This window comes from Brassica napus, chromosome C8 (genome assembly GCF_020379485.1).
Source record: "Brassica napus cultivar Da-Ae chromosome C8, Da-Ae, whole genome shotgun sequence".
NCBI lineage: Eukaryota > Viridiplantae > Streptophyta > Magnoliopsida > Brassicales > Brassicaceae > Brassica > Brassica napus.
In genome coordinates this window covers 47,650,212-47,660,161 of record NC_063451.1, presented here as the reverse complement: position 1 = coordinate 47,660,161, position 9,950 = coordinate 47,650,212, and positions in this window count along the sequence as shown.

The window sequence follows — 9,950 nt, the reverse complement described above, 5'->3', positions numbered from 1 at the left end:
GGTCATTACTTTTCTTTTGATAATGGTCAACAACATCGTACATTTAAATACTCCAGCTTTTCGTTAAACACAAACAAAACCAGCTAGTAACTAACCCTTAAGAGTTATTTATAGAATATATTATATATCTAACGAGTCAAATTCCAATTATTAAATTTGTAGTAATAAGTACTATTGACAATGAACTTTGTTCACATGCATGCATGCACATGAATCCAATAAAAAGGCGAGATATATAGTGTATGCTTTGGACGAAGTTAATATTGTTAGTGTTAATGTACACCATTATCAGAATCTAAACAATAGATTGTTATTGTAAATTGTGATAATTCGAGAAATGTGCATGTGTTGGTTGCAATAATTTAATCGTATCGTACTATAAAGTAATTTTATGTAATTAATCAAACATATGATATGTTAAAGAGAATTACAGAGTTAAAAAAATTCTTTAAAACTAGAGATAGTTACTAAAATATATGATCCAACACTTAGAGCAACATTATTGGTAGTCCCAACATCGGTCCTTAGAGCATGAATATCGCGGTCTCTAAGCCGCGTATTTAGGTGTTTTAGGATTTTTTAAAAAAAAGAAAAATGTGTAAATTAATTAGAGACGTCGCTTAATTAAGCGAAAGAAGAAACGGTTTTATGGGACACGCGTCACAAATGCACCATCCTCTCTCTCTCTTGACGGATCATCTTCTTTCTTTCTCTCCCGAATCCTCTACGACATCAAATCTCTCTGGTGATCTCTCCTCGGCGCTGATCTCTCCTCGACGGTATCTCTCGTCGACGGAATAAGCCGGCGTCTCTCTTGGTCGAATCGTCGACTCTGTCGGTCTCCTCGGCGACTCCGCTTCTCTGTCGATCTCGTCGACGTGTCGGCGTCTCTCTTGCGATCCTCGACGGCTCTGCTTCGGTGTCGGTCTCGTCGACGCTTCACACTCCTTTCTCGTGATCCTCGACGACTCCGCCTCCCTATCTTAGTCTCCTCGACGCATCCACGTCTCTCTAGCGATCCTCGAATACTCCGCTTCTCTCTCTTGGTCTCCTCGATGACTCTGCATGTTTTTCGCAGTCGTCGATGCTCTCCGGCCTGTGGCTATCATCGAGGAAATCAAATCGAAAGGTAAAGCTATGTATTTGTCCTTTTATGTCTCAGCTCGTGATTGTACAGATGATGATGTCTCTTGTGTTTGTTTAAGTCCGTGTCTTTGTTTATTATGTTGATTCTGTCTCTTATGTTGGTTGTGTCACTTGAGAAATTTATGTCTGGTGATTTAAAGATCGATCATCACTGATTTTTTTTGATCTGTCTCTTTGTCTTTGTTTCTTTAGATGGACAGATGAAGCTACATGAAGACACCTGAAGGTTCGGCAAAGCAGAGGTCTACAATTAGTGTACAAGTAAAACAATAATCTTTGCTCTCGTAAATTGATTGCTAGTTTGAAAAGAGCTTTGGTTAGGTGTGATTAATGGCTAGATAGAAACTGATTACTGTCTGCAATATATTGAATGTGAACCTCGTTTCTCTGCAATATATTGATTGTGAATTTGGCTGTTTGTCTGAGGTGTGATTAATGGGTAGATAGAAAGATGTTTAAGTCTGAATAATGAATTAGGTGAATGTCAACTCGAATTGGTTGTAAGTTAAACTTTCTCTCTTGTATTAGCCACCCCTTCTTATATGTTCTCTTCAACTACGGCTTCTTCTCCTCTTCTGTTCTTCTCTTCAACCTCGGCTTCTTTTCTTCTTCTCTTCCTTTAGACATATTCAGATATTCAAAAAATTTAAGTTTAATAAAAATAATAATATTTTTTTTTAAAAAAAATCCTTAATTAAGAACCTTGCAATGGACCAATTAAATTTATGGATCTCTTAGCTTTGTCTCTTAATACACTTTTTCTACTAAAATGCATTAAAAAAATTAATAAGAACTCCTAATAGGGTATTTGCAATAATCATGCTCTTAGTGTTTTTGGTGTGGGGCCCACCACCTTTTTGCTAGAAACTTTGCTCAAATGTCTCTAATTAAGTAACGTCCCAAGGGTTGTTCCTAACTGTTTGCGGGCCCCACTAACACGTGGCGGCCCGCAATTGGTTCATATTTATTTTTTTTTTTAAATCAGAAAAAAAAATTTAAGGACGAAAAAATGTCCCAGCCGATAATCATGCTCTTATATATGGGGTTACTTTGCTAATGTCTAATTTATATTGAGTTAAAAGCTACTGATTGTTTTTGTTAGAATATGTATATTCTCTAGAAAAAAATTTAGAACTTATACGTTAATATATAAACAACAGTGGAATAAAGTAAGAAAAAATCTAGAAGAGATTAAAAATAGAATTTGAGCTTTACTAATTATTACTTTGTTTTGAGTTAGAAACCCATTATTTTTTAACCAATTTGTTTTTCATATAACATAGAATCCCTGATTTATGCAAAGATACTCATTTATAAATGCTCAGTGGCGGACCCACTTGAAGACTAATGGTGTCAGTTGACACCACAAAATAATAAGAATTTAATTTGTGGGCTTGTTTCATTAATGATATGTGGCGTAGTTGGTTAGGTAGTGCAGTGCTGAACCCACAAAACACAAGTTCAATTCTCTTAAACTACACTGTTGAACATTTTTGACCCCACATAAAAATTTTCTTGGGTCCGCCACTGTAAATGCTCTAATTAGGGCTTCGCAGATCATTTTCTTGAAAGTCTTTTCTGCAAAGGTTTTTTTTTTTTGTAACTGTTCTGCAAAGGATTGAAGAAATAACTAGGAGTGCATGTCATAATCAGAATATACAAGAAGCCAATAATAACGAACCCGAAAGAAATAACTCAGGTTTTGCAAATCTCCAAGTCTTGAAACAATTCATAAACCAATGTTCTACTCTACAAGGGGTTTTCAGATAATTATTGTTGGTATTTTCTTAAAAAGGCTTGAAAGAAGCCAATGAAAGAATCTATACTATTATTTGAAAAATGAATTTGCTTATTTGTTATATTCTCCACAATTTTAGGACTAGGTCATTAGTTTTTAGAAATAATGTTAATTAAACTATAATTCATTATTTATCTAATTACAAATTAATATTATAAAATTATCTCAAAACAATAAATGGAAAACATTTTTGAAAAATAAAAGATAATTTCATGTATTTATTTTATGTTTATCTACATCTTTCTTTCTTATTCACTAATTTTTATATTTCGTAGTATATATATACGTATAATAATTATATTTATCACTATACTAAAATATTAAAAATAGGTTTATAAAAATATCAAAAATTTATTTATATTTGTTTGTAAGCGTAATATGTCATGGAATATTTTTTCTAAATTATTAAATATATTTTAGTATTAAAATACTAAAAAGAGGTATATAAGTAACAAAAATAATTTTATTTATATTTGTTTGCTTTCGTGATTTTTCTAAATATTTTTTTATTGGGAATGGAATTATATATTAAAATATTTTAAATATATCTGTCTTCAAAAGAAATATTTTCAAAATATTAATTTAAATTAACTCTACTTACTTTTATGTTTTTCAAGAATTTCAGAGAATTATAATTTTGTTTAAATTATAATTTATTTAAAAGACTATTATGTAAAGAAAAATGTGATTCTATTTTTTTTATAAAAAACTATATTTTCCAAATTATTTGTTTTAGTTATAATTATTAAAGTTTGAAAGTTAAAAGACCATTTTGAAAATAAAAATTATGTTTTTATACTAAAAATACTATTTTAATATTTAAATTTAGAAGAAAATACCATGTTTCTATTTTAAATGAAAAATAGAGATTGATTATAGCTTATTTTTTCTCTATTATAGCATTTAGAATTGAATATAAGAATAGATAACGAAGGTTCTTATCTTATACATTATATATTAATATTTTATTTATTAAAATGTTTGAGTGTGTATTCAGTTATTGTGGGAGGTATTTCTATGATATAATTATACAATTCAATCATTTTATTTACTTTGATTAATATAATATGTAAAGTTGGGTTATAGGTTGAACATTTTTTTGCTTTTGATTTATTTTGAGATTTTGTAGGCTTTGCTAATTTCAATAATTTGGTTTAATAACATCACTTTGTATTAGCAGTTATATATATTTTCTTTAATTATACAATTGATTATAAATTAATATAATGAAAATTGTTTAAAGATAATAATCTATTTTAAAATAATAAGATATTGACATTGTTATCGAAAATAAGGTTTTAAAATTAATAAAAGATAAAAATTAAGAAATTAAAAGATTCTTGAAATATTATAAATTTAATATTTGACTTAAAAAATTATCTTGAAATTTAATAGTACATTTATTAATAAATATCTATAAAAACAATTATGCCAGCATGTGCGGGCAAAACACCTAGTTGAAATTAAGTTAAATAGTTAATTGGAGCCCGGAAGATTTTATTTATTAATCACATAAGGATGTCTACGAATTCTAGTAAGTTAAGTGATCCGGGTTTAAAGCAACTCCGTGGTACTAAACATGTGTGACCACGCGGATATAAGACCGTGCTTTATATCTCATTTGAATATTCGGAGCGAGAGTTAATCTGTGAACCGCACCACCTCTTTACGGATTAGCGTGGGTTTCTGCGTGGGCACGTGATACCCCCTAAATTAAACAAAGAAAAAAATTTTATTTATTCTTTTATAAGATAACACACCAAACTGTATAAGAAAAGAGAGAATAATACACCATCATACCTCATACACTTAGTTGCTCAAAAAAAAAAACCTCATACACTTAAATATGTATCATTGTTATGAAAACAACTTGTATTTTATTGTATCGCAGAAATTTAAATAAGGACAAAATTTTATACCCGTAGAATTTATAACACTGATAGAGAGTGTTTATTAGAGGGAGAAGAGAAGGTCGAGGTGTGTTTTACAACGAACGAAAACGTTCATATATATAGAAGAGAAATTCACTGTGCAAATAGTGTAGCGGGCCCCACATCCTTTTATATTTTCAACATATACGGCTGCCTTATTTCTTTGACTTTCGTAACACTCCCCCTTGGGGGCCGGTGTCACTATCCGCTCTCGCTTAACGTCTTTGTTGCCTCGTTAAAAACCTTTCCAGGAAAACCCAATGGGAAAAACCATAGGAGGGTAAAAAGAGTACAACTACGTAAGCTCCCCCTCGAATAAGCAGTCATAGATCCTTCTGATGACGCATTCCAATGTTATGGATGTGTTTTCTGAATACCGAGGTAGGGAGTGATTTTGTGAAGAGGTCGGCTGCATTGTCGCATGATCGAACATATCTTACTTCAATCTCTTTATTCTTCTCGAGCTCTTGAGTGTATGAGAAGAACTTCGGAGGTATATGTTTGGTTCTATAGCTTTTGATATATCCTTCCTTCGTTTGAGCAACACATGCCGCATTATCTTCATATAGAATTGTCGGCTCCGTATTTTCGTCAATCCCACTGCTTGAACAGATGTGTCGGCTTATTGATCTTAGCCATACACATTCTCTACTTGCTTCATGGAGTGCAATGATCTCAGCGTGATTTGAAGAAGTAGCAACAAGTGTTTGCTTCTGAGAACGCCAAGATATGGCGGTGCCTCCAATTGTAAAAACATATCCTGTCTGGGATCGAGCTTTGTGTGGATCTGACAAATAACCTGCATCTGCAAAACCAATCATTTGACCTTTTGAACTTTTAGGATAAAACAAGCCTAAATCAGTTGTTCCTTGAAGGTAACGAAAGACATGTTTAATTCCATTCCAATGTCTTCGTGTAGGAGACGAACTGAATCTCGCTAAAAGATTAATGGCAAAAGATATGTCAGGTCGAGTACAATTCGCAAGATACATAAGAGCTCCAATTGCACTTAAATATGGAGTTTCAGGACCAAGTATTTCTTCATTTTCCTCAGATGGTCGAAACGGATCATTTTCAACATTAAGTGATCTAACGACCATCGGGGTGCTAAGAGGAGTTGCTTTATCCATGTTAAAGCGTTTCAATACTCGTTTGGTATATGTAGACTGGTGTACAAATATACCCTTTCGAGAATGCTCAATTTGTAATCCTAGACAATATTTTGTCTGCCCGAGATCTTTCATCTCAAATTCTCCTTTCAGATAGTTTGATGCCTTTTGGATTTCGTTTTGAGTTCCAATAATATTAAGATCATCAACGTACACCGCGATTATCACAAATCCGGATGTTGTTTTCTTTATGAAAACACAAGGGCATATAGGATCATTCGTGTATCCTTCTTTTGTTAAGTGTTCGCTGAGACGATTATACCACATTCGTCCAGATTGTTTTAACCCATATAATGATCTTTGCAATTTTATTGCACATAACTCTTTAGGTTTGGAACTTAACGTTTCTGGCATTTTAAATCCATCTGGGATTCTCATATAGATATCAGTATCTAATGATCCATATAAATATGCCGTAACGACATCCATGAGACGCATTTCTAAATTTTCATTTGCTGCTAGGCTCATCAGGAATCTAAATGTGATTGCGTCCATAACAGGAGAATAAGTTTCCTCATAATCAATTCCTGGCCTTTGAGAGAAACCTTGGGCTACAAGACGAGCTTTGTATCTTGTAATCTCGTTTTTCTCATTTCTTTTTCGGACAAACACCTATTTGTACCCAACAGGTTTTACATCTTTGGGTGTGGGCACAATAGGTCCGAATACATTTCGTTTGTTAAGCGAATCTAGTTCGACTTGAATTGCATCTTTCCATTTTATCCAGTCATGTCTCTTTTGACATTCATATACAGACTTTGGTTCTGGATCTTCGTTTATTTATTTCCTTTGCTAAAAGGTATGAGAAAACGTCATCAATATCATCCATCTCATTTCGTTTCCATATCTTTCCATTATGGATGTAATTGATAGAAATCTCATGATTTCCTTCAGATTCAAGATGCTTTATATTGTCATTAGATTCACAATTTTCTTCGTCCAAAATATTTTCTGTTATTTTGGGAGTATCATGCTTTTCACATTCCTTACGTTTTCTAGGAAGTTTATCCTTTGAACCAATAGGTCTACCGCGCTTTAAACGTGTTCCTGATTCATGTGTATCAACTGCCGTTCCACCATTTTGTGGTATTTCAATACGATCAGGAGTATTTGCAGCGGGTATATGTGATTTAGTTACCATTTTGGTATCAGCAAATGCATCAGGTAGCTGATTTGCTATATTTTGTAAATGCATGATACGTCGAACTTCTAGTTCTGACTGTTTCGTAGGAGGATCAAGGTGTAATAACGATGGTACACTCCATTTGATCTCTTTTCCTACTTGTTTATTGTCTCCCCCTAGAGTTGGGAATTCTTTCTCATTGAAATGACAATCGGCAAATCGTGCCGTAAACACATCACCAGTTTGTGGTTCTAGGTATCTTATTATTGATGGAGAATCATAGCCAATATATATTCCCAACCGTCTTTGCGGTCCCATCTTTGTACGTTGCGGTGGTGCTATTGGAATATAAACCGCACAACCAAAGATTTTTAGATGAGAGATATTTGGTTCTTTTCCAAATGCTAACTGTAATGGGGAATATCTATGGTATGCACTTGGTCTTATCCGAATTAGTGCTTCTGCATGCAAAATAGCATGTCCCCATACAGATGTTGGGAGTTTTGATCTCATGATCAATGGCCTTGCAATTAGTTGCAGCCGTTTAATTAATGATTCTGCCAAACCATTTTGTGTATGAACATGAGCAACAGAATGCTCTACTTCAATCCCTGATACCATACAATAATCATTAAAAGCTTGGGATGTGAATTCACCAGCGTTATCTAATCTAACTCTTTTAATTGGATAATCTGAGAACTGTGCTCTTAATTTGATTATCTGAGTTAGAAATCTCGCAAATGCCATATTTCGAGATGATAACAAACAAACATGTGACCATCTACTCGATGCATCGATTAATACCATAAAGTAGTAGAATGGTCCACACGGTGGATGTATTGGTCCACAAATATCACCTTGGATTCTTTCCAAAAACTTTGGTGATTCTTTGTCAACTTTGGTTGGTGATGGTCTTATGATTAATTTCCCAAGAGCACACGCATCACATGTCATTTTATTACTTTGGTATATATCTTGGGTTTTTATTGAATGACCATGTGAGCTTTCAATGATTTTTCGCATCATTGTAGTGCCTGGATGACCAAGGCGATCATGCCATAATGTAACATCTTCTGGATTTCTTTTTATCACAAGATGTGATTCTATAGCATCAATATAAGTGTGATGCAATCCAGAAGGAAGTTCTGGAAATTTTTCCAGTACAAGGCCTTTGCCTGATTTTTCAGAAGTTATATACAAATACTTCTTTCCATTCTCAGTTGCAGACTGAGTGTTATACCCTTGACGGTATATATCTTTGAAACTCAACAAATTTCTCTTAGAATTTGGAGAATATAAGGCATTATCTATGGAAAACTTTGTTCCATTAGGCAACATAAAGTTTGCCTTGCCAATTCCTTCGATCAGGTCTGTAGGACCTGATATTGTGTTTATAGTCATTTTTACTGACTTTAAAGTAGAGAAATATCTCTTATCCTTCAGTATAGTGTGCGTTGTGCCACTATCTGGTATGCAAACTTCTCTACCAATTTGTTTAGTTGTTGTTCCATTTGCTTTCTTATCCATTTCTGTAACACACAGTTAATATTAATAAAGAAAATAAACTTTCATAAGTAAACATATTATTCATCAATAACAAGTACACAATAATTATACATTAGATATTTTGAAATACAACATTATTTTGAAAGTGAAATACATAATATTTTATGGCATCACTAGGCATTATTAAGCTTGATCAGTACAAGCACTTCAATTATTTTGATGAGTGGCCTCGTCGAAATCTCCCATAAAGTCAGAGGATTCGAGGTATGTCGATGTTGTACCCACAAGGTGTTCATTGAGATTTACTTCCTTTGCCTTGCCTTTAATAGATTCTTGGTACAATTGGCATAGATGCCGAGGAGTTCGACATACTTGAGACCAGTGTCCCTTCGATCCACATCTGTAACAGACGTTCTCATTTTTATGAGTAGGGTTTTCTTGGGTTTCTTTCCCTTTTACCCGATCAGATCGATTCCATGTGTTGGATCCCCTTCCTCTTGGGTTGTTACTCCTTTCATGGTTGCGGTTAAATCGATAACCACGACCACGACCAAAACCACGATTGTGACCACGGCCACGACCACGCCCACGATAGGAATAATTTCCTTTTTCCGGATTTTTTATATCCGTTGCATTTACCTCAGGAAATGCTTTGGTTCCCGTGGGTCGGGCATTGTGGTTTTTAATGAGGAGTTCATTATTTCTCTCCGCTATTATAAGCGCCACAGCGAGTTCAGAGAACCTCGTATACCCACAATTTCTATATTGTTCTTGTAGAACATAATGATTTTTGTGGAACGTTTGGTAAGTTTTCTCGAGCATTTCTGCTTCCGAGACAGGCTTACCGCAATAATCTAATTGCGCCGCTATTCTCAATATAGCGGAATTGTACGTTTCCACTTTTTCAAAATCTTGAAATCGTAGATTTTTCCACTCATCGAGTGCATGGGGGAGAGTAATTTTCTTTTGGTTATCAAACCTCTCCTTCAGAGCTTTCCAAAGATCTAAGGGATCTTTGGTTCTCGCATAATCATGCGTAAGATTTTCATCTAGATGCCTTCTCAGAAATATCACGGCCTTAGCCTTTTCATGAGAGGTTGATATATTGCCGTCTTTTATTGTTCCGAGTATTTCCTCGGAATCTAGATGAAGCTCCATGTTTGTAACCCATGCCGTGTAGTTTGTCCCAGTTACTTCCAATGCCGGAAACTGAAGTTTCTCGATTTTTACCATTTGTATTTCTAAAGCACATAAATAAAAATTATTAGAATATTATT